Here is a 23,831-nt window from a genome sequence, read left to right on the forward strand (position 1 = left end):
CCACAAGGGTGGGGCCGAGAATGGATAGAAGCTACGACCGCCAAGCGTTGCGTACGGGCGGGCGGGTCCGCCAAGGCCGACGCCGCCGCCCAGCCATCAAGGGGCAATTTGCTGGCCAGGCGAAGGGTAGCCGGTCCCTAGCGCGCGTGACGGGCGTCGCGCCCCGCCCCACAGCAGTAGCCGTTTCTTATAAACAGAAGGCAATACGGCGTGAGTGTAGCAAACAGCACAAGTCCATCCTCTCCGTGGACACATCTCGGTTCGCCGGCGGCAGTCTGTCCAGCGCGCACCAGTGCTGATGGCAAGCCGCCGCCCGCCCGGCGCCCCCATCGGCGCCGGCCAGGGCGCTCGGCTGCCGCTCAGTCCTCGGTCTCCACCAGCTGGCGACTCTCGGTGCCGTCAGCCTCGGTGGTGATGCGCTCCGTCACCGTATGCGTCACCGGTCGGCTCTCGTCATCGAACGTCGTCATCGTGCGGGTCTCGGTGCGGACCATTCTGCCGGAAGGGATGATGATGATGATGATGATTTGGAGGTTTAGAGCGCTTCGACTGCTGTAGGTCATGCAGAGGCCAGGCCGGCGTCAGCTGCGGCCCCGGCACGGACACAGGTGGCGCAGATAGACAAGCGCAAGGCCACTCGGGCACGGACACAGACAGACAGGCGCACGGCCACTCGGGCACGGACACGGACAGACAGCCGCATGGCCACTCGGACACGGACACGGACAGACAGCCGCATGGCCACTCGGACACGGACACGGCCAAACAGGCGCACGGCCACTCGGGCACGGACACAGGTGGTGTGGACAGACGTGAACAGGACTCCCCAGACACGGGCACGGACAGACAGGCCCGAGGCGCATATGCAACAACGACTATAACTGATAACAAGCACAAGGCTGCAAGTGCTCGCTTCTTTTTTACATTTAAAGCCAATTGAGCGTTCTCTTGATTGACTTCCATGAAGTGCGATTTTGAACATCATTTAAAATGAAAATATCGTTTGTTTTCTACATGGCCATTCCGGAGCCCTCTATTCGACGCAGCGACAACGGCCGGTCGGTCAGACCCAGAGCTTCCAGCGGAGCCGCTGGAAGCTCTGGTTCCGGCCGCAGCAGAGGCGGCTGCTGGGTGTGATCCGCGGGCGTCTGACTCTGGATCGCAGGTCACGTCACCCCCGACACCGTGAACGCTGCCATCGAGCCGTGGGGTGTAATATGGACGTAGACACGTTAAATGGCTACCTATCAAGAGATCTCGGTCATATCAATCTGTCTGATTTTCCGCGGGACTCTTTCTGTATGGTAACGAAACGGGTCACATCGACCGCTCCCCCATTATCATAAAAATGGCGAAAAAGGCGATATTTAGCAGTTGCGGTGCGATGGGGTACCAAAGCACTTAACTGCCTTGAAAATGTCGTTACATACACATATCTAGGCTACCTTGAAAAACAAATGATGACACATCTAAGTGTTAACAACGGTATGATGAGACAGCCAATGTCAGTTGGGCCCTATTGGCGCTGATTCCATGGTTTTTACATCCAATGGACGCAGCACTTAATCTAATACTTTCAATAGCCGATCAGCCAATCGCACGATCCAAATCCTATGGACGGACAAAAGCTCTCCACGTGCTGGAAGTCCCTGTGACCGGTTGGCGACTGTCGGGCCACTGGCTCTGAAGCTGTCGATAAGTTGAAGCATAGCCATGTTGGCCTAGCGTTTATTGGACACCAAACAGCTCAAAGAAACTGCATCTGACCACCTGCATTCAACGTCCAGAAACTCCGACCAACAAAATGGAATACAGCAGTCAGCGGTATGCTCGGTGCTGCCACCTGCCGACCCGCCGGGCCAGCCGGCCCACATAGCCAGCCGCTCGCTGACCGGCACCTCTGCGCCCCGGAATGGGTGCGAAACCCTCAATCCCCAACGGGCGACCAATCAGCGGGACCCCGTAATTACCACGGGAGCGCCAAACGCGACCATCGCTCTATCAACCAGTGAAAGGTGAATAGAAGGCCCACTCTGTGCCCGTAGAGCTCAAAGTTCCGACAGGGAACACACCAATACCCCCAGTGGCCGCGACATCGGATGGGTGAACACAATATTGCCCGATGAAGAAAACAGCCACCTTTTAGGCTCAGCACCAGCTGGTCATTTCTTGGACACCATGTCGACACGCACAACGGTGCCAGTTTGCACACATCCTACACCATTGCCGTTTCTCCGACTTGGCTTTGTTTTCTGCAAGGTGATTCCGTAGCCCTCTATTCGGCGCAGCGACGGCGGCCGGTCGGTCAGACCCAGAGCTTCCAGCGGAGCTGCTGGAAGCTCTGGTGCCGACCACAGTGGTGGTGGCTGCTGGGTGTGATCCGCGGGCCTCTGCCTCGGGATCGCAGGTTACGTCATCCTCGCCACCGCGAGCGCTGCCATCGAGCGATGTGATGACGCTTATGACCGATGTTTTGCACGGCCTCTCTGTTGCGGTGTGTCCCCGCTCGCCTTCTGGTACCCTGTTGTCCTCCTGTTCGTGCGCTGGTGGTTTCGAGCCGACAGCCTTGTGGAAGTGGAGTGGTGATTCAGCGCCGTAGACAACGCCGAGCGAACGGTATAGATGGCGCTGCGACAGTGCACCCGCGGCGCCACCTGTCGCATTGGTTTCCTACGTTGCGGTGATAAGAGACCAACTATGTTACAAGATGCCACCTGTAGTCTGGCCCACCAGCCACGCATCCAGCCCGTAAAAGCCCGCTGTGCTAGTGCTCACCCAGAAGTCACACGCCTAAGTATAAAGTCAAGGGCACTCTAGTTTGCCATTTTTACTTAGTGTTAGACATTCTCCTTAGTGTTACGTACTTTGTATTCACTCACTTCTTTTGTGCCTGTTGTGTCGGGACTGTACGGAGCACCGTGACCGTACGGAGGCCGTACCGTGTTTCGCGATACGACGCCGGAGTGTGCGGATGTGCTCGGTGACGCGGCGTGCTGCAGGGGATCATGGCCGCGCTAGCCAATGGGCGGCCGCCACCTCACAGGTCATCAACGGGTTAGGGTGCGCTGGCTGGGCCGGGTTGAGTCAGGTGTGGACCGGGCACAGAGGTGAGGAGAAATAGGAATGTGTTTTATATAACACATAATGCATAGCACAATATAATGTGTTTTCGCTACTAATAGTTGCGCTAAAATACGACGCGATATGAAAGGCTACTGCGTTTGGCTGGGGCATTAGTGGACATGAAGCTGAAGCGGGACGAGGCAATACTACAGGACCAAAGTACTTCTTTGACACTGCAGTGAGACTTAATGGCTTCAAACGTGGATTTAGAGGATGAAACTTAAAATGGCGGAAATATTCCAGACTTTTCCTTGTTGCCCACTGCAGGTAACCCACAGGCTAGGTATTCTAAACTTTTAAACTTGTTATGTCCCTTAAAGTCTTGCGATTTTGTTTCCGTTATTTGACTAATATTTTGATCACGTGCCTATGTGTTGCAATTTCGGAGAAATATCTGGGAGTAACGCATGTACCGTACAGTTCAGTGCACTTGTCATGCACACTATATGCACGCACGCACACACACATGAATACACACACACACACTCAGACACGCACGCATTCGCAAACAAGGAAGCAACGATTGGGTTTTCAGTCGGTCATCAGTAAGATTTTTTCGTCTTTTTTGGACAAGGAAAACTGGAATATTTGTAATTGCAATGCATTATTACATACTAAAACTGTATAAGCAATTGAGCAAAGCTAGATAACTGTTCAAGTGCATCCAGGCTGCTTTACCGCGCACGTGTATGTTTTATACGCATGTCGCATCACTCACAATATCCAGAAAGGTCAAACAGTGTGGCGTGGCACATGAATGACACGTTTTTGGCATCATTGCGTGAAGTTTTTTTGACACTTTAGGAACGGTTTTTAAGAGCGTGGGGCAAAGAGCAAATTCAATGCAATGCAAATATTAGATAAACAAGGAAACCTGTGGACACCTTATAACCCGGTCAAGAAATCGGTCATCTTTTTGAATCAGCATCAGCTGGTCATTTCTTGGACACAACGTCTACATGTGCACCGGTATCGGTTTAGACACGTCAGATATCACTGGCGATTCTCCGACGTGTATTTGTATTCTAAAAGACATCTCCAGAGCCATCGGTGCGGCGCAGCGACGGCGACCGGCCGGGCCGGGAATGATTCACGGAAATAGCCAGGGCAAAATGGTTAGGCTGTTTGTGCAACCAAAACTGACTGTCATGCACGGGCAGCGCTACGGGTTTTAAAGCAGGGAGGGAGGAGGGGGAGCAGACTTTCCAGAGGCTTCTTGGGCAAAATGGGGCCTACTTACAGGGGGAAGCGCGCCGTGGGCATGCGTCTTAGCAAGCTGCTACACATATCATATCCAATTAAATGGCTGACGACAGTAAATCAATCCAGAACAAGGGCCTTCTAATGATCCAGGAAAGGGTCTCGCTAGCCTAAAACCTGGCCTTGAGATCCAGAAAAAGGCCTCCCGATGCAAGACAGGGCCTCTTAATCCTGAACAGGACGCATACCATTCAAGAAGGGGCCGTCAAATCTAGCCGATGGGCCTCGGTATGTTGACGCTGATCCGGAACTGCGGCCATCTGATGCATGGAAAGGGCTTCCTTGCTCAGAAATGAGGCCTCCTGAATATGGAGGGTGCATCCTAATCCAGAACAGGGGCCTCATAGTTTGTAACGAGGGCCGCCAGACCCAGCAAATGGGCCTCCTTGACAAAACGTTGGGTCGCCTGATCCAGAACATTGGCTACCATATTCATAATGGTGAACTCACGATCTAAAAAACGGTTCTCTTGATGCAGCAGTAGGTCTTCTGAGATCGATTTCCTCTAACTCTTGCTAGCTCCCTAACTCAGCCATGCGGCCTTAACGATCTGAATTTTGGCTCATAACGTGTATGTCTCCTCTCCCCCACCCCCCTTGCTGTGCTGCCACTGGTGTCTTAAGATGCATACTGATTTTGCAGCACGTGGTCATCCCTGGCCTTACGCTTTTATAACTAGCTCCTGCTACGAACGTAGTAGAAGGGATAGAAACGTGACTGATGCAGGAGAAAGAAGACAAGATGTTTGCGATTTTCACCTATCACAAGACTTACCTTTTTTGTTATAAGAAAGGAAGGCCTTCTACTTTTGCTATTCTTCCACTTTTCTGGCATATCATTTTGGAGTTCTTGTATTACTCTGCCGTCACTCGGCATGCCAGTAGAGTCTATGTTAATGTGTCACGCCAAGGTGTTTTATGTTGCTGGATATCGCTAGATATTGCTAGATATCGCTAGATATCGCTAGATATCGTGATCCATCAAGCATGTGGATATATCATGCTTGTAGGCATAGGCATAGGAACGTTTCAAAAAGTGGGGGAGGGGCAAGCTCAGTGTGTACTTAAGGAACTTTTTCTGGAAAGCGAGCCCCATGACCGGGGGAAGGAGTTAGGGCTGGAGTTTATTATCACTTTTTATTCAAATGCCATGGCTGCTGTGCTAGATATGCATCTAGAGCTGTTTCTCACCATTGCGCAGTCCATTTTAACATTGTCTTTCTTGGGGAAACAAAATTCCATGAGCGTGTAGGCGTTTTGGGTCATTGAGGAAGCATCTGCCTTTACAGCGTAGACGCCCAAATAAGGCCTTCATAAAGGATGGTGAAAATTTTGAAAGTGGATCGATGGCTCATAGTGCGACGAATTTTTCATGCGCCTTCTTTACGCTGGATGCTTTTCAAAAGATAAGACTTTTTGCAACATTGCAGGCGGATACAAATTCTAGAGCTTGAAACTGCTAGAAACAATACCAAAACCCATAATAGTAGAGGTTCTCTTTTAACAATCAAGCAACATAATAATGCCCATCCGTCATATGCTCCTTATCTGGGCCCGGCTCGTGTCCGCCGTCAGTGGCCACTGTCCTGGCCAAGGTGTCTCCCGCATGACTGACTGAACTGATTGCATGGCTGCTTTGTCGCATACTTTTGGATAAGCGTTACTACTACATAGTGTATGAAACATGTGCTGGACACCTGCAACGGAATCTTTTTCCGAATTATATTCCCTCACACCACACCATCGAAGAAAGGTAGCCTCCGGGAAGCTGTCCACCTCGGGAATGAATTTGCCCAATGGACGCTTTACTGCCCATCATGCAACGCATGCGCCTTGATCTGCTTTTGTGTGTGGGCAGGGGCGTTGCCAGAGCCTTGCCAAGGCTGACAAAAGCCTATCTTATGATGATTCCCCCCCCCCCAAAAAAAAATCCCTTAATATAGCTTACTTGCTAACAAATTGCACGCTTTTCATCGTTTCATTGTTATTTGTACCTTGTACCAGAACAGAAACCAGGTGCTACCGTGAGCTCAATTCTGTTTGCATTTTGAGGTCGATACGCTGCAGAAATCAGGCATTGAACGACTGCATGGAATAAATCACCGGCGCTCTTCATTTACAATGGTTAGCTGACTCTTTTTAAACCGATATAATTCAGAAGCTTTGTCAGTTTTTTGTCTGGGTTCTACAGACATTGAGAACATCGCGATGGTAAATTGTAGATCGATATGCTTGATCCAAATTTGAAGACGAAATTTCGATTGCAAACCGTGTGGTCAACAATGTGCATCAACATGGTCAAGCCATGTTTGTCTGAAAATGTTTGCCATTCAGTCAGAGTCGATTAGTGATACAATTCATGCAACGTAGTTTTTAACATGCGCGCTCGCAAATTTTAGCAACAAAAACCTCGGCCCCAGGCGTTGCAGTCTCCGTAGTCTGCTGAGCGTTAGCCCAATAGCTAACATCTAGCCGTGGCCCAACGGTGGACGAAAATGAGGACGCTTCTGAAATGATTGCCTTTAATCACTTAAATCAACTAGTTATACAAGTTATGTGGCGTAATTTTGAGCATGCGCACTCGAAAATTTTAGAAACACAAGCCTCGAACCCAGACGTTGCAGGCTCCGGTGGCCGAGCGGCATCAGCCTAGCAGCTAATAGTGTGTTGTGCCCAACGTGTGGACGAAAATGACGACGCTTCTGAGGAAGTATCCTTCGGACGCTTCACGCGCGCAATGTTTAGACTGATGAAAAGAACGGATTGGCCCCTAATCCCCTGCGAAGTGGAGCGTGATATGGTGGCTGAATTTCACCTTCATCACATTCTTTCAGTCAGCCTCTTGCTATGGCCGGTTCTAAGCCTACCCTCTGCCCAGAAACACACTCAGGGGTAGGCACGCAGGTGTGCGCTCCAATGCTCGGCGATTGCGGGGTCCCAAACGTCGAAAATGGGGGAGGGGGGGGGGGCAAGAAGGGATAGCGAATCAAATGCCACATATTTCACATCAATTGCTGCTACGCGCCAGAACACAGCAACACAAGGAGACCACAGTACAGGTCAGAAAGACGTTATCAGAACCTATGACTCTTAGTTTTTCGAGGACCGCCTAAGAGAGGTCCTGTCAGGAGCCGCCGTGACGCGTTCTCCAGGGGTCTGCTCGTGGTCAGCAGCCCCTCTCATGCGTGCGTCCATGCCTCTCCCGCAGGCTCCGCTGCAAGCCTTGCGGAGCACCCCCTGCGTGAAGAGGAACACGGGGAGCAGCGACAAGCCAAGCAACAGTCCGAGAAAGCCGCCCACGTCGGCCAGCAAGTCAGTGGCCGTGTAGGTGACATAGATGCGCATCGTGCGCCGGATGTCGCCGAAGCTCAATTCTAGCCAGATGGCGTTGCCGTCGCTCGGACGGATGGATGGCCGAAATTGCAAGCTGATACAGTCCCGCGCACACGGTGCCGGGCAGGGACATAACTTGTTCTTGTCCTGCATCAGCTTGAGTACGATGTCATTTTTTGCGTACGCGTACCAAGTCATGTCAGACACCATGCAGCGCGGCTTGTCACTTCCAAGACTGTCATCCTCGAAGCTGCAGTTGAGCAAGCGAAGCAAGCACGTGCGAAGACAGATAGCTTCGTTGTAGTCCGGATCCTCCTCGCGCGGTGCTCTTCGGAGGTTTGGTCGCACCTCGCGATCGGTAGTCACCAGCAGCTGCTGTCGAGTAGAGTCGCTGGTGACGACAAACAGGTCATGATGTCTCAAACGGACGCCCCAGAACTCGTCGTTGGCGTGGATGTGAATTTTGTAGCTGTACGGGGCCTTGGTTTTCATTGGCCCACTGGACCTCGAAGTCAGGCTGGCGTCGCAGCTCCAGAAGAGTGCCGAGGCGGCCCGTGCCTTAAAGCGTGAGGGTCGCACACATTCCACCGGACACGTAGTTGACGCTGCGCCTCCACGTGCCGTATCTGAAGGTGAAAGTATCGGTGCTGGCGTTGGCGAGGCACTCTTTCGTCTTACTCAGACCCTCAATTGTGTCGACTATCGGCAGCCCGTGTGCGAAAAACACATCGGTCAGCGATCGGTTGTCGAACAGGCGTCTCTTCTCGTCCTGCGACCCACTGAAGGTGACACCCTTGACGCTCTTGCTGATGGTGCTGGCGGGACAGACGGAAACGGCAGGCCGCTGAAACTCCGAATCCCAGAAGGTCGTGGTGGCTGTCGGCTCTTGAACGACCTGCAAGATCTTCCAGTAGGTCAGTGTCAGCCAGGCGGCCAGCAGTACGAAGTGCGCCGAGTACCACTTCAGACTGCAGAGATTGCAGCGCGATGGTGACATGGGCCACGGCATATCCCGCAGTGCCCAGAGACCTTCGATCTACAGGGCTCAGCTCCTAGCTGATCAAAAGCACCCAGTCAATATCCATGCGTTGGACGGATAGACTTTCAGAAATAAAATAAGGCACACAAAGGGTCCATGACGTCTCCTCGCAGTCATGCAGATTTCGCCAATAATCTGCCAAGATCACGTCACTAATTCACCACTACAACACACTCGAGCGGAGGCCGAGTACGACTGCGCCACTTTAGGCAGTTGGTGACCAGACGGGACTACCGCTACGCCTGCATGTTGCGTGCTGCCAGCCGACGATGGAATGAGCGCACTAAGGGGAAAGAAGGAGCGGGGGCTGGGGCTGTTGGGGTGGGGGCGGGAGGGGGGGGGGGAGAGGAGATGGAGGTACTGAATAACATAATATTGACCCAAGTTCTTATGTTGAACGGGTTACAGCAACTGATGCTTGATTGGTGACCTGTGGCCGTGTGCGTCTCGTACCTACGCGATGAGCCATATGCTGAGTTGGCACGGGGACGCCCCTGCACGGCGTTAGCTGGCTTTACTCGGCGCCACGTATTGAAGCCGCACGACTGTCTGAGGGCAGCTCGCTCGCAACTGTGAGTTGCATTACCGTGAAAGGATGATATGGAGGATAGCGTGGTTGTAGAGTCACGCTAAATACTCGAGGCCTCGAGACTTCTGAGAGATTTGAAGCACATAGCTGGCATAAAGCTCGGCCTTCATGACGCTACTTTTCCTCATTTTTAAAAGAAGAAAAGGGCTCAAACATTCGTTCTTGCAGCCAAATAACCGTCTTCTACAACTTGTGGAAAGAGTGTTTTCAACGTGGAGGGCGGAATGGTGTCTTAAGACGCCTTACAATGTATACGATCGCCTAGCATTTTTGTCGGCGCACTCAGGCTGCAGAAACAGGGGAGGAGGAATGGGCCAAGGGGTCATGCCTGCCACTGTTAGAGGTGAAGGGTCCGGAATGTTAACTGGTCTCACCCAAAAAAAGCCCGGTTTTCCGATCAGTGGCGTTTGGCTTACTTTTGTGCCACCGTAAAAATGTGTTCTGATTCACCCATTTCACCAGCCATTAAATCGCGATGGACAAGGCTGTCTTGTATTTTAAATAGTAGCATCTTATCCCACAACATACGATGGATGCAGATACGCAAATTATTATTTCATTTGTCTACATTCCCCTTGGCGAAACGAGATTCCCTGTGTGAGAACGCGTGAATGAAGTCAGTGGGCACAGCAGGGACCCCACAATGGCCAATCGCCTTCTCAGTGGGCAGAAGAGTCCATGAGCAGCTTAAACAGCCCATGAGCAGCCAGAGGATCCCTGCGCACACAGAGATCCCTGAGCAATCAACTGAACCTCGAACAGCCAACAAGCCCCTGCATATATCGATGCCCCCATAGTGAAGAGCATGAACTTTGAAAAGCAAGACGGATCCTAAGTAACTAAATCACCCCTTATGCGACTGCAGTATCTCTGGCTACCAGAAAATCGCTTCTGTAGACGGCTCGAGGGTTTTGGGGTATAGTCTAAACTTCTGTTTTGGCGGCGAGGCTCTCACCTTATTTCATCGCCATGTCTGTGTGATCGTACTCAGAATTCAAGAAGAAACACGCTCGTGCGAGCTGCGTGCTGTTAAACTGCGTTGTTGCCTAAAGGTAGGCTTGCATAGCTGAAAAAGCTCGTCTCCCGAAAAATCTAACCTTTAAGGTGCCCGAATGGGGAATAATATGGACACAGAGACATTCAGATGGATAACTATCAAAAGATCTCGATCATATCAATTTTTTAGATTTTCCGCGGGACTCTTTCTGAGGATGGTAACGGAAGAGGTCACTCGTGAGCTCCCCCATTTTCACGAAAAACGGCGAAATGGGCGAAGGTCAACAGTTGCAATACAATGGGATATCCGAATATTTTTCTGGCTTGCAAATGCTGCTGCGTGCAAGTATCTAGCCTTGCTCGTAAATCAACTACTGTCGCATCTAAATTGTGAGCAGCGACATGATTACACAACCATTATCAGCGTAGACATGGGAGGCGCTGGTTGACCGATTTTTACGTCGAGCAGATGCAGCGCTTAATCTAATACTTTCAAAAGTTGATCAGCCAATCGCACGATCCAAAAGCTATGGATGGACAAAAACTCTCCACATGCTGAATGTCGTCGTAAACGGTTGGTGACTGAGTCGAGTCGCCCATGTCGGCTTCTCTTTCTGGACCCGTCGATAAATTCAAGCATGATCCTGTGGGCCTAGTATTTCTTGAACACCAAACAGATAAAAGAAACTGGATCTAGTCAGTTACATTTCACCTCCAGGAACTCCAACCAATAGTGGAAGACAGCGGTTAACGATGCGTTCGGTGCTGTCACCTGCCGGCCAGCTGACCGGCACCTCCGCGCCCCTGAATGGGTGTGAAACCCCCATTATCCAACGGGCGACCAGTCAGCGGGACCCCTGCAATTACCGGAGGAGGAAGAAGTTAGAAATGTTGGCTTCGCATTAAAAATGGGCCGGTCTGACTATTTGTTAAACACCTATATATAGTTCATAGTTACTTGCTTTGCATCTTAGATGATTCCTGTGTTAAAACAAATAGTGCATATGTTCAGAACAGTCATTTTCCAGTCAGCAAACTATGACACCTATGTACAACGTCTTCTTGAAGCAGACATGGGGACCACTTCAACAAATTTGGGACAAATGATCAAGAGCATTGGACAAAATTAGTTCTTGCATATCTGCCCACCAACCTACAACAATTAAATGTGACATAAGTAAGAGGTGTTTTGCACTTAAGATATGAGACAACAGCTCTGAAGGGCGAAGTTTCACGATCTAAGACCTCTGTTGTAGCTGCACCGGGTCTTTTCCAATGCTATGTACAGCAGGATAACTGAATTGGGTAAGGTAGTGAAACTGGAATAACTTAGATTTATCAGCGATTGGCCACACCATCAACAAAAAAAGAACAGACAAAACAAAAACAACTAACCACATGCTTAACGAGGCAAAAATGGCGGCATAAAGTATTTCCTTCCTGTATATCGTATTCCTCATTCCATCTGTGACACATCATATCCATCTATGAACTGACAACCCCCTGGGTGCACACCAAATATGCTTGGGTGGCTGACGAAATAATCCAATATATATAAGATGTGAGCAAGTTTGCAGTTTGGGCATTTTGCGGAGATATTGGGCAACGATTAAGACCATAGATGGTATCATAGAAAACTTTAAAAAAGATGAAACAATGAAGTTGCATCACGTCTGTATGAGACAGAGAAAAACAAGTATAATTGATTAACCATAAAGACTTTAGGTTTAATCGTAAAATAAGTTTCATCGTAAAGTACTTTGAACAAGTAATCTCGCTCAAAATCGGTAAAAATGACCGCTGAAAAGTCACATTTAGCTTATAATTTCATTTCAATGGCAGTTCTAGAATTTTCACTCCTACATTTTGAGAGTGGCACAAGTTAGTGGTCAAGTTTCTTCGAGAAAAAGAAATACGCAGAGAAAAATTCCCTGCCACGCTTTGCTGTTGTTTGTACCAGGATTTCCTTTCCTTGTGTGGTGCTTGCGTGATGTGTCCAAAACATTGGGGATGCGTGAAAACCTTGTGTTTGGGACGCAGCTGCACGTTGTGATGCATTTTGCAAACAACCAACAATTGATAAGTGCATGCGGCTAAAATGACTGGGGCTTTCGGACTTAACGAGTGTCCTTGCTCTCTGCATACATAGGCATGATTCAGATGTAGGTGAGGTAGGATATAGCCATGGGCGTTCAAATTCTGTGGTGCTTTATTAATGTTTGGTGGTTTCCGAAATGCATCCACTGCCGTATTTTCATAGCTATAGTGTACCAGGGTTTTACCGGCTTGCTGTTGCGACAATAGCCGATAACGCACACAAGTGAAGCGTGCCTGACAAACGGAACTGGTGAGTTAAGCCCTTAACCCACTACCAAAACTGTGTCGTTCTGATGAATTGATTATTTTCACCACCTGAGTGTTTGACCCACATACGGCCCGGACGGAGAATTTATATTTCGTACAACATATCTGCCGCGTGCCAAGTCGGCCCTCCGCCCAAGGTGACCAAGCTTCGGCTGGACCTGTCTCGGAAGCCCTGCGTCACGACCACATCTCCTCCACCTTGAGGAGCTCAGGCGGCGCTGCGTACAAGGCCTGCTCACTTTTCGGAACTGTATCGGCGTCCTGAGATCTCCACACGACCCATGGGCTCCATGAGCCCGGTATACCAGACGTACTATCGTCTCCCAGCGTCGGTGGCGGGCGCGCTTGAGCCGCCGGCTTTCCTCCGGCCGTTTACGACGGCCGTTCTCCAACCGCGCGGCAGCAGCGTGCATTTATTTCCGAGCAAGATGAAACTTTGAGAGGACGAACGCATGACAAGTGCGCATTTTAAAGCACTCGGAATTCGGAAAGGAACTCTTTCAAATGAACTCGGACGGGATCCGATCTCTGTCCGACAGATCCTATCTCTGTCCGACAGATCCGATCTCCGTCCGTTAGATCCGATCCCTGTCGAGCAACAATCAATGGGACACTACGCTGGCAGTCCTGACCTATATATGCCAGAAATGGAGCATGAGCAACATTTCAGGCGCGTTCACCATCACCCACTCTGCATGACCCGCAAATGATGGATTAAATCCGAAGATTGCAATACTTTTGGTTTTACGTAACTTGTTAAATGCATTTGCAAGGAACACTATGCATTTACCTATCAGACAACAGTAAAAGCCTTATTTCTCGTAGAAGAACCAGGAAAATGGTGATACAAATGCCTTGAGATTTGTACACGCGCTTCTACAGAAATGAATAGCAAGAGTAATGTTTACATTGCCTGCCAATGATACCATTCGACTTTTCCCGGTTGAAAAACGAGCCACTGTTTTAAAAGGTCACCAACATTCAGGAAATTAAACAAGAAGCAACTACCAGCCATTACCATGATTCAGCGCATACCTAACAAAGAATGATACCACGCGAAAAATACGTGCAGATGCGAACGAACCCAAATAAGCAGGCATCCTGCTTCATCCAAACATGCAGACAACTTCAAGTAAGAAGCCTTCACACATCACGCATCAAGTATACATGCAAACAATTTTAGCTAATAAGGCATCGCACATCATGCGTCAGGCATCACTCATGCGTGTAAACGATTTTAAGCTAGCACGCATCACATATCAAGGCAGTAGTACATTTCCATAATCGGCCATGGCGAGCCAAGTACGTTCCGGTTTGGTCGCCGACATCTCATAAGACAAAGTTTGCTTATTTTTCTGTATGGATAGCCCTCCGCTCTCAAGATGGCTTAGAGGTCTCAAAGAGACATAGGGTCCATAACCTCACTGTATTTCAGCCTGGATGTGTTTTGGCAAAAAATGGCCACCGAAGGGGGTATTTCCTGTTCTGTTTATTCCCTGTGTTATTTCCCGGTTTGAGTGTGTTTTTGTAAACTAAATCGTAAAAGAAAACAGGGTATATTTTACCGCCAAAAGTCATTACAGAGAACAGGACCAGCCAGACAGGAAGATAAGTGAATCTTGTTTACAAAAAGTGGCGATGGCTGACTTGTCGAACATGGTAGGTGCCTTGATGTGTGATGCGTGCTAGCTTAAAGTGAGTGTTTCACATTTGAAGATTTTGAAGTCGGCACTAGATATTATGGGAAAAGCTTACTTGTAATTATTGGTAAGCTTTTAAGGGTCGAAAACGACACTAAGTAGCAAAAGTCCAAGTTTCTATAACTGCGCCCATTACGTCATTGTTTGATGGCGTCGTGGAGTGGTTCTGAAACGACAGCAAAAGCTGACGGCATCTGGCAGCCAGACCTAAGGAATGTTTCGAAACACACGAAAGCTGACGCCAAGCGGCCATTCTCGTCGCAAGGGCTGTGTCGGGTGGCGGGTTAGTGGGTGGTTTGTTTGTGGATTTTTTGTCTTAGTGCTGGCCGTACAAAAAGCTTTGGCGGGATAACGCCCGAAATGTATCGATCGTCAGCTTTAATGGTAGATTATTAATATCAAAGCACGATATGCTGTGCTGCTGCTGTTGCTGCTATACTGTCGATGATTTTGTCAATACTTTATTGTCCGCCCATCGTTGCCTGCAGTGCTGTAGTCCTGACATTGATATCGTGTGATGTGTACAGCAGATACTTTCTTTGCTGTTTGTAACTGGAAATGCGGTGTCATGCGAAAATTAGTAAAGTTGTAATGTTGCTACGAATTGATTGCCAAAGGATTGATATTGCTATGGTAAAGACGTTATGGCTGGGCTACCACGCATTTTTTTTTTTGGTTTTTGCTTAGGATTATTTATGCAATTAATAGTTAACCATGATGTAACCATTGTGGTACGGTGACATTCTAGCTGTTGATAGTCCTTGGCATTGTTAGTGCAGTCATTATCAGTCATTCACAACTTATAAGCTGCTGTCCCATCGGCTTCACATAGAGTAGTGAACCAATGTGGTACATTGTGTCATAGCACGGGCCAACAGCTGTGGCACTATCTCAGTGCCCTACTGTGGCATAACATAAAGATCAGTCGTATGGTTTTTGTACTGCGGTTCATGCTGGTTTCATGATAAATTACACCATGAAAGATGGGTCAAGCATGCACTCTTGTATTGATTCTGCATCTGACATATGACTAACCAAAAACACATGATGCTTTACACAAATCACTTTCAGCAAAGCAGACAACCAATAAGTGCCATTACTTGCTCAGCCTGTTTTCGGAATCTACAAAACGTAGGTGAGAAAAATGCAAACACATCCACCACTTCCACAGTAATGCAACATGCTGCAGCCATGAATGTGCTTTACTAAAAACTACCAGTGTAATTTTACATGTGGTGAAATGACACAGGAAACATGCTGACCTTGCACAAGGTTGGAAACATGACAAGCGCATGTGGTTATGGTTGCATGGGCAAAATGTAAGACAGTGATCAAGCTGCCAGTGCACACAGAGCTCATGTCAGAGTTGTGACGGCCGCCGGGGATGGGCATTCTCGATGTCTGCGCCCGAGGCTCTGGCTCTCAACAGCGGGCAGAGGGTGATGGCCGTATTATCCAGTCGAGGACGAGGGCACGCGACAGGTGTCTCGTGTTTGGCGGTCTGATATCGCCGATCTGTACAGTGGATTAGAAACTTACTCGGTGCAAGCGAAACTTTTCTGTGCTGGCGTTATCGGTATTAGTTCAGGGAATTTCATGTCATGTGGGCATCTCAATCACTTTCCTTCACTGAATTGAGTATGGTGTACTCTGCTGTGCGTTGCATCTTAAGATGTGGCATATGCATATCATTGTGTGCCCTCTTAGTAAAATACCGTTGCCATGCAGTGTGAGAACGTACGTCAGCCGCCGCAGCACGTGGGGAATTGATGTCTCAATGAAAATCGCCATCCCGTGGTGCATTGCTGCACCCCTGCGGTGACCCGCAGTGCAGTGCTGTACCCCTCCGGCGGCCGGCGGTGCAGTGCTGCACCCCTTCCGTGACCCGCGGTACAGTGCTGTACCCCTCCGGTGGCCGGTGGTGCAGTGCTGCACCCCTCCGGTGACCCGCGGTACAGTTCTGTACCCCTCCAGTGACGCGGGGTGCAGTGCTGTACTCCTCCGGTGGCCGGCGGTACAGTGCTGCACCCCTTCCGTGACCCGCGGTACAGTGCTGTACCCCTCCAGTGACCCGTGGTGCAGTGCTGCACCTCTTCGGTGACCCGCGTGTGCGGCCTTGCCGCGAACCGTAGCGTTCGGACGGGTGATTACTGACCTCGCCCGTCCGTGCGGTGGGGCGGTCTCTTCGTCTCGCGCGCTCACCAGACGACCGCGGCGTGTCGTCGCTGCTCAGCCGTTCCGGCTGCTGGTGACCTGCGCGCTGATCGCTGAGCTCGTGCGCGCCGCGTGCGACTGGAAGGGATCGGACACGCTGAGCGGGGCACGGAGACAGCGGTACTGGCGGCGGTCCGCGCGGTTATTGCCTCCGGCGCTCCACGTGTTGGGACGGCCAGGGTAGCGTGATGGGCAGCCGTCTGCCGTTTGTCTGTGTTTCTTGTCGGAGACGTCCCACGTTTTGGCAGCGCGCGCCTCCAATGAGCTGGTAATGTTTCTGTGAAAGGTTTGGTGATCTATTTCATGCTACGGTGTTGAAATGATCACTAAACGCGTTGTACTACTCGCTACTTTTAAGTTGTGTGTGTGTGTTGTGTGTGTGTGTGTGTGTGTGTGTGTGTGTGTGTGTGTGTGTGTGTGTGTGTGTGTGTGTGTGTGTGTGGTGTGTGTGTGTGTGTGTGTGTGTGTTGTGTGTGTGTGTGTGTGTGTGTGTGTGTGTGTGTGCGTGTGGTGTGTGTGTGCGCGTGTGGTGCGTGCGTGCGTGCGTGCGTGCGTGCGTGCGTGCGTGCGTGCGTGCGTGCGCGCGTGCGTGCGTGCGTGAAAAACGCCCAGCGCGAGCGGGACTATCTCCGATTTAGTGCATCTCGGTAATTGATCAGGAAACGACCAATGATGGCTGTTCGAGGCTCCTTCTCGATCACCGGACGCTGGGGTCAGAGTAAAAGTCCTGTCTTCATCATCTTCGCCCTGGCCGCCTAGCTCCTTTATATCGTAAGATAGCAGACCCGCCGAAAACGGGATTTTCTTGGAGACAACACGACTCTTCTTGCCAATGATTCGCATGTCTGCCAGCCTACGCAAGCTGGGTGCGTTGTTCAACCTGCTTGTTCATCACACAACGCGCAAGGATGACGTGTAAAATAGTCTATCTACTGGCTCACTTTTTGTAGGCTGCACTGTGCACGCCGGTGGCATAATCTTCTCCAAGAGCTAGTGCCAGGTGGTGCCAGTTGGTATCACCAGATGAGGCGCTGTCCCGTCTGCAGTACGCGCCGCTGGCACCAGCTCTCCGAGACCTCGTGTCATGCGATGTAACAAGCGTGTTAAGGTGAGGCGCCGTCCCGTCTGCAGTGCGCCGCCTGGCACCAGCTCTCCGAGACCTCGTGCCATGCGATGTAACAAGCTGTGCTAAGGTGAGGCGCTGTCCCGTCTGCAGTACGCCGGCTTGAAGCCAAATCTGGGAAAGCGAACCTTTTTCCAAGAAACAGATCCTTTCCTGGGTATGTTGTGTCTGGCGACGGCCACAGATCGAGTGTCTCGGCACGTTTTTAGGCACTGATGTCAGATTTACGGAACATGGAAGACAACAGCGTGGAAGCAACTGCATGGAGATACTTGTGTGCACATCTGGAAAACATTCAGCGCGTCGGAGTGACAGAAATGTTCCAGGGCCCGGCGGTTGTATTTTTCTGCTTGCCTTCCAAATATCATACATTAGGACATAAATCAAGAAGTCAGGCCATGCCAAACTATCAAACTATTTAAGCGCGTACCTCTGTCGATTGTCACCAATGTCCGCTACCCCCCCCCCCCCCTAAAAAATATCCGTCCCCGAATGCGGCTGCGCAACACAACACAACACGAAGCACTAGTTCGGATGTGATCAGGAGTCCGTTAAACGTTAGTGCCGCAATGAACTGGTCAAACTATTCGTTGGCGGATTAACGCTTTCTTTGACGTGGAAAGTGATTAACGAAATCATTAACTTCTGGAGAATTCAGTTGGTTGACGTTCAGGCTGTTACCTTATGTGGAGCTCTAAAAATGTTAGCTTTTCGCCAAATTTTTAACTGTATTTGGAGCGGTAAGCTTTTTATAGGTGATGGGCGTGGGCTTCTTAGTGTGAGGGCTTAAATATATGAGCTATGGGGAATAATGGTGGATCCTGACATGTTTCATGATGACGCGGACGTGTTTGATTTGGCTGCTTCCTAGCACCTCCCTGGCGAGATCTTGGGTACGTTACGTGCGCTAGTTTCAACAAAAATAATCAAACTACATGACTGTATCACATGCAGGAGCGCACGAACACAGTAACAGACGGGTGCACGTGTCCGTTCTTACCCAATTATGGCATGAAAAGTTATGTCTATGCGTATGATGTATGTATGTATGTATTCTTGCATGTGTATGTAAAGTGTGCACACATGTGTGAGGAGATAATTACGAACATGTGTAAAGATTTGTACAATATATGCTAGCAATACTGGCAGTCAAAAATGTCAGATAGACGCCTTAAAATAAGAAAACGACCCGTAAAAACTGTGTGCGCCAGCGCCAGCCAGCGGCGCACTATAATCGGTCTTCAACAAAAAAATCAGTTGTGCCTCCTCATCCCGATGGGAAACCCTGCACACTCTGGGGGGGGAGGGGGGGGGGGGCCGGTTTGTAGTGGTTAGCGCGTCTGCGTTGGCTACTGCGCGTCTGAGAAACCAGAGGTACGGGGTTCGATTCCCCGCAGTGCCCGCCCCTCCCGCCAGGGTGAGAGGCAGGCGACGCCATATAGTCTCAGCAGCTGAGTGCGTCGTAAGGCCCCAATCACAAACAAACACCTGCACACGCTCTCCATCGTGGTTGCGTAAACAAGCTTTAGCCCTTCAATGCCATCTTAAATTCCTAGCCAAGAAATGATACTTTACTTCAAGCAATGTCATCAAACTTGAAAGTCCCCAGATTTCATTTCGCGCTTTGCCATAAGGGACCAGCCGTTTTAACAGATACATTCGTTCATTTTTCACCTTATTGGCACTTCTCAAACTTATGGCTTCTGACCATGGGTGTCGACACATATTTCCGGTTGTTGGGGACGGTGGCGGGATGACCCATGGGCGACCTAGGTGGGCTCCGTACTCCGGGAGCCTACCTAGGTCTCACATGCCTCCCAAACGTTGAAGATATTTTGCTCCGAAGTGTATTACTCCCACCCTTGTGTCCCCGCCATTGCCGTGTTTCGTAAATGGCAGTGAAAACAAACACGTTTTTTCCGGTGGGGTGTTCTAATGTGGGCGGGTGTATTGTTCCAAGCGGGATTCCAGTGGAATCAGCTGGACAAGAGCATCCCAACGAAGCATCACCAGGGTGCTCCTTGGCGGGGGTAGTGTAAATAGGAAAGGCGACGGATGTTACGAAAGCCTCATTATAACTGAAAGCCAGGACGAATCATTGGAAGAGGCTCCTAAGGATTCATCCTGAGCGGTTCTTCAATGTCTTCAGCATTGAGTTTGTCGTGTTATTTAGAGAGAGAGCATTAACATGGGAGGGGGAGGGGTAAAGCCTCATGAAAGAGGTACGAAAATGTGACCGCAACAATAAAAAGGCTTGGGCATCTCTGTACTTTGATCGATGGTTTGGAAATGTCGAAGGTTCAGGTCCAGGTCTGAGCTCGCAGGTCCAGGTGTGCAGAAAGCTGCCACTTTGATCAGTATGATCAATCATCCGATCATCCCAACGCAAAACAGACCAAGTGCAACCGCATAGCACTCACCAGTTTATGTCATAGATACATTTAAGAAAACGCGCTGAGAATAACATATGCCACCGGCGGCTGCGGAACCTTTCTTCAAGAAGTGAAGGAAGCCCTACTTGCTGCTTTCTATTTGTGACGGTTATAAGAAAACCACAGGCGTAAAAACCCTCCCACAGCCTCTCTCCTTCTCTCTCTCTCCTCTCTCCTCTCTCTCTCTCTCTCCTCTCTCTCTCCTCTCTCTCTCTCTCTCTCTCTCTCTCTCTCTCTCTCTCTCTCTCTCTTCTCTCTCTCTCTCCTCTCCTCTCTCTCTCTCTCTCTCTCTCTCTCCTCCTCCTCTCTCTCCTCTCTCTCTCTCTCTTCTCTCTCTCTCTCTCTCTCTTCCTCTCTCTCTCTCCTCTCTTCTCTCTCTCTCTCTTCTCTCTCTCTCCTCTCTCTATCTCTCTCCTCTCTCTCTCTCTCTCTCTCTCTCTCTCTCTCTCTCTCTCTCTCTCTCTCTATCTCTCTCTCTCCTTCTCTCTCTCTCCTCTCTCTCTTCTCTCTCTCTCTCTCTCTCTCTCTCTCTCTTCTCTACTCTTCTCTCTCTCTCTCTCTCTCTCTCTCTCGCTATCTCTCTCTCTCTTCTCTCTCTCTCATCTATCTCTTCTCTCTCTCTCTCCCTCTCTTTCTCTCTTCGCCAGTATCGATGTCCGCGATACCGGTTGCCCAGGCCTCTTCGATGGTAAAAGTACTTAATCAAGCAGACCTGCGTACACAAGATAGTGAAAGCTGTCCTGTCTCCTGTAGTCCTTATATATGTACAAAGCGTCAAGGTTGCGCGGGATATAAGAGTATAGTGTCAATGGCCGTGAAGTTAGCGATTTATTCAGCGATTTATTCAGCGAAGAGTTCCGATTTGTCTGAAAAAAGGTCTGAAGTCCATTTGTGGCATGAGAAGACCAAAAATGACCCTTATTTTGCAATATCATGTGACCTTCAAGGTCAAAAGCTGGGTCAAAGAACGGGGAACTCGATATCATCCGAAAATTACCGGCCGATTCTCAACTTGTAAATGTCAGAATGTTCTGGACGGAAAGAACTTTTGACCGTAAGAAAGTCCGGACCTCTCAAGATAACCCTTCAAGGTCAAACGCGGGCTCAAATGACGGGGAACTCAATATTACCAAAAAATTACCGGCCAGTTTGAAAACCGGCAGCACCAAAATATTCAAAACCGCAAGAGCTAGCGTCCGTCAGAAAGATCTGATATCTTAAGGTCACCCTTCAAGGTCAAACACGGGCTCAAAGAGCGGAGAACTCAATATTACCCAAAATTTAAAGGCCGATTTTCAACTTTCGGATGTCAGAATAATAACCATGAAAGGAACTAGCGCCTGTTAAAAAGTCCTGATCTCCCAAGGTCATCGTTCACTGTCAAATGCTGGCTTTAAGGACGGGGAACTCAATATCACCCAAAAATTACCGGCCAATTTGAAAGCCAGCAGCACCAAAATATTCACAAGCAAAACAGCTTACGTCCGTCAAGAAGTCCTGACATGTCATGGTCACCATTCAAGGTCAAACGTGGGCTCAAAGAACGGGGAATTTCATATCAGTCAAAAATTACCGGCCGATTTTCAACTTGCAAATGTCAGAATATTCACCACAGAAAAAACTAGCGCCCGTCAGAAAGTTTTGGCCTCTCAAGGTCACTCTTTAAGGCCAAACGCGGGCTCAAAGGACGGGGAACTCGATATCGCCAAAAAGTTACCTGCTGATTTTCAACTTACAAACATCAGAATATTCACCACAGAAAGAACTAGCGTTCGTCAAAGAGCCCTGGCCTCTCAAGTTCACCCCTCGAGGCCAATATTCTAATATTCCTTCCAGGTCAATATTTAGTTAAATTTTCTGAACTTTGCGAGTTTAAATCGGCCAGTACTTTTTGTGCAATGTGGTCCCCGTTCTTTGTGTCCGCTTTTGACCTTGAAGAATGAACTCGAGATGTCAGGATTTTTAGGGGCGCTAGTTCTTTCTGTGGTGAATATTTTATTCTCACATTTGTAAGTTGTATATCGGCTGGTAATTTTGGAATGATATCGAGTTCCCGGTACTTTGAATCCGCGTTTGACCTTGAACGGTGGCATTGCGAGGTGAGTACTTTTTGACGGACGCTAGCTTTTTCGGTGGTGAATATTCTGACATCCAAAAGGTGAAAATCGGCAAGTAATTGTTTGGGCCATATTGAGTTCCCCGTCCTTTGACCCAGCTTGTGCCCTTGAAGGTCACATGACATTGCAAAACAAGGGCCATTTTTGGTGTTCTAATTCCCGAATTGAAGTTTATACCTTTTTCAGAGACATCTGAACTCGTCACTCAATAAATCGCTGAGTGAGTCGCTAATTTCACGGACATATAGTGTCAAGTATTTGCAGCTGTTGCCAATGGTGCCGCTACAGCATGTTTAAAAAGACAATAAGGGCGTATTGGTCATTTTGGGGCTGATGATTTAGACAACATTTGCGTCATTGCGTCATTGCGTTGATCACATGAGTCAGTTATTTCCTGACATTGTGTGTTGCTGGGTGCCGCATGTTTTGCTTAAAGGGCAGTGTCCAGGAATTTCTCGTTTCACTGGTTTAGTCACCAGTAAGTCAATAATGCATTTTATGGTCATTTCAATCCATTCGGGATACCTTAGCCGGGAATGAATGACGCAAACAAATATTGTCTTCAACTCTCCCTCCAATGTGGGCATCATAGAAGGAAACACTCGGAACAAGGTAAAATTTTCCCGTTTTTTATCTGGCACGGATTTCCTGCCCACTAAGGCGGGAAAAAATGCTGAGCTCCTTTCAAGCTGGCCTGGTTTTCCGGCAATATCAGGAGCATTGGAAGCTTGTCGCACCTATAGCCGCATGATCGATGCGCTTTCGATAAGAAAGGTGCCAACACTGAGGAAATATAGCATTGCGAACATAACGGTCATCGGCGTGCCTAGCTGTCTTTCACAGTGCGAGTCCAAATTCGTCTCGAAAGCTGCAGTCCGTACTGAAGTGGGCTGTTCCATAAAGCTGACTAGAGATGCATGGTGTTAAGGTAACAGCGCACCCTATAATCCATGGTTTCTGGACGTAGATGGCGACTCAGGTTGGCATGTGAAATGGTGTCGGCATATTATTGCTATGTCGTGCTTTGTGAACCATATCCTTTAAATGCTATCTGGTTGCCGTTTTTGTATTGGACGAGGAGTTTTACCCACATATCCCTTCCGTTTATGGTACTGGAAATAGGGGGGGGGGGGGGGGTAAACACGACAGTACCCACCAAATGTCGTCACCGCGTATTTTTTTAGCAGCCCTGGAAACCAGTGTCATCGTTTATTCGCAAAATTACAAATCCGTTTCAGACTCATGAATGCGAAGTCACTCACATGAAGCGTACCACCAGAAACGCTTGCTTGGTGCTTTTATGAACAGAAGAAAGCGAAATGCTCTACACCCGTCCTGAAGCCAGCCCCAGATTCGCGACAGCGTCACATGTCACCACCGGTACATCTTACCCACACTTTGCATTCGTCGTCAGGTCCGGAGAAGGCGGAAGATGTGCCATCCGGGCAAACAGAGACCTTGACCGGCCAGGTGCTGCCTAAGGTGACAAGGGCTTATCTTGGCGAGGTGGAGGTAAATTCTCGCGGACAAGATCCGGAGCAA

At 49.3% G+C, this 23,831-nt stretch overlaps 1 long non-coding RNA gene across 1 annotated transcript in view; it reads right to left on the minus strand.

The window, feature by feature from the left end:
- Nucleotides 1-448: 448 nt before the first annotated feature.
- The window catches only part of LOC119104683 (uncharacterized), a 53,360-nt gene continuing 29,977 nt past the window's right edge, over nucleotides 449-23,831 (minus strand). The window contains exon 3 of the long non-coding RNA XR_005094985.1: nucleotides 449-495. This is a non-coding gene — a long non-coding RNA (uncharacterized LOC119104683). The remainder of the gene's footprint in view (nucleotides 496-23,831) is intronic.

The sequence above is a fragment of the Pollicipes pollicipes genome, unplaced genomic scaffold (genome assembly GCF_011947565.3).
Source record: "Pollicipes pollicipes isolate AB1234 unplaced genomic scaffold, Ppol_2.1 Scaffold_6052;HRSCAF=7182_pilon_pilon_pilon, whole genome shotgun sequence".
NCBI lineage: Eukaryota > Metazoa > Arthropoda > Thecostraca > Pollicipedomorpha > Pollicipedidae > Pollicipes > Pollicipes pollicipes.